The sequence below is a fragment of the Sinocyclocheilus rhinocerous genome, unplaced genomic scaffold (assembly GCF_001515625.1).
Source record: "Sinocyclocheilus rhinocerous isolate Xijiao unplaced genomic scaffold, SAMN03320098_v1.1 scaffold1137, whole genome shotgun sequence".
Classification (NCBI taxonomy): domain Eukaryota; kingdom Metazoa; phylum Chordata; class Actinopteri; order Cypriniformes; family Cyprinidae; genus Sinocyclocheilus; species Sinocyclocheilus rhinocerous.
This window is the reverse complement of record NW_015647153.1, coordinates 24,444-26,302: the sequence shown is the minus strand read 5'-3', so window position 1 is coordinate 26,302 and position 1,859 is coordinate 24,444. Positions and strand designations below refer to the sequence as shown.

General features: G+C 28.3%; 1 pseudogene; it reads left to right on the top strand.

Moving 5' to 3' along the window:
• LOC107709023 (annexin A11-like) overlaps nt 1-1,859 on the top strand; it is a 17,516-nt pseudogene that overhangs the window by 10,007 nt on the left and 5,650 nt on the right.

Sequence of the window (1,859 nt, the reverse complement as noted above, 5' to 3'; positions counted from 1 at the left end):
GTGACCCTGCAGCACAAAAGCAGTCTTAAGTCGCTGGGGTATATTTGTAGCAATAGCCAACAATACATTGTATGGGTCAAACTTATAGATTTTTCTTTTATGCCAAAAATCATTAGTATATTAAGTAAAGATCATGTTCCATGAAGATATTTTGTACATTTCCTACCGTAAATATATCAAAACTTCATTTTTGGTAAGTAATATGCATTGCTAAGAACTTCATTTGGACAACTTTAAAGGTGATTTTCTCAATATTTAAATTTTTTTTGCACCTTCAGATTCCAGATTTTCAAATAGTTGTATCTCGACCAAATATTGTCCTATCCTAACAAACCATACATTTGCTTATTTATTCTTTCAGATGATGCATTAATCTCAATTTTCTTATGACTGGTTTTGTGGTCCAGGGTCACATTTGTCTATGCACTATTTTAGAAGTTGTTTGATAGTTTTGTGTAAGGAACAGACTGAATATGAAGTCATTATTCCCTGATAATGCAGGTTAAATGATGCATTACACCAGTTTTGACAGATTGTCAGTAACGTTTGGACACAATGTCTTTCTCAGTGTTTCATGAGTACCAGCAGATGTGCGGCAAAGACATTGAGAAGAGCATCTGCAGTGAGATGTCTGGAAACGTGGAGTCTGGAATGGTGGCAGTGGGTGGGTACTGGACCCTGATTGGTCACAGCACTGGAATAGACTCAGTTGTTTTGAATAAGATGCAGATTGGAGGTTATGATGAGTAAAATGCCTAAATGTTTTACATATGCAAACATGACACAATAGGCAAAACCATTTTTTTTTTTTCATGCACAGGTCAAGTTTAAGATTTTGGCCTGTTTTGCTTCCATAACTTGTGTTTTTTTTCAGACTAGTTGAAGGAAAACATCCAAAATACACAATTATGTGTTATTTTTTATTGTACTTTATCTATTTGCGTCTGTAGATTTCAATTACAGTACATATCTCTAAAAGTTTTTATCTCCACTTCAGCACAACTTACAAACACCAAACTTAGCAGTTTTATTCCTATCTATATTCTGAAGGTTTTTACTGAGGGGTTTGTTCATACATCATTAGCCTTATTTTATTTTTGCACTTTATCTATTTGCTTCTGTAGATTTTAATTATTACTCTCGTAGGGCATTTGATGTTTTGATGATCCTTAATCACAGGGTTTTTAGCCATATCTTTAAAAATATGAAAAATGACAAGAAAATATCTATACAAAAATAGTTTCTTGATTACAATTTATTGTAAATCAAACTTGCAGCCATTTATCAGATAACCAAAACTTCTTGTTTTTTGTCGTCATAAAATTTAATTTAATTTAATTTAATTTCATTTCATTTAAGCAGGAAAAAATAAGTAGCAATATAAATGGCAATGTAGGAGGTTTATAAAACATTGTAATCTTGTGAATAAATATTTGACTTATTTGCTGCAGATCAGTGTTATTTTAGTATTATTAATATAGCATTATAATATTTTAATTAATACTTTGAGCTAGCATTATTTCTTATAGTATAGTAATATCCTTTAAAAGTAATGCATATGCAACACTAAATCAAATTTAATAGTAATAGCTTTTATTTTTATATTCTCAGTTTTCATTTTAATTTTAGTTTGTTATAAACTTAAACTAAAATTAATTTAATTTGTTTATTTCAGTTTTACTTTTAGTAATTTTAATACTTAAACTTTATAATACTTTAATACTTAAAATTTTATTTCAGTACTATATTTTTCAGATTTTTAAGTTTAAGATTTTTCACGTAATATTTAGATTTGATTTTATTTCCTTTACCATTTAATTTATTAATCAATAATAGTTTTTAATATATATATATATATA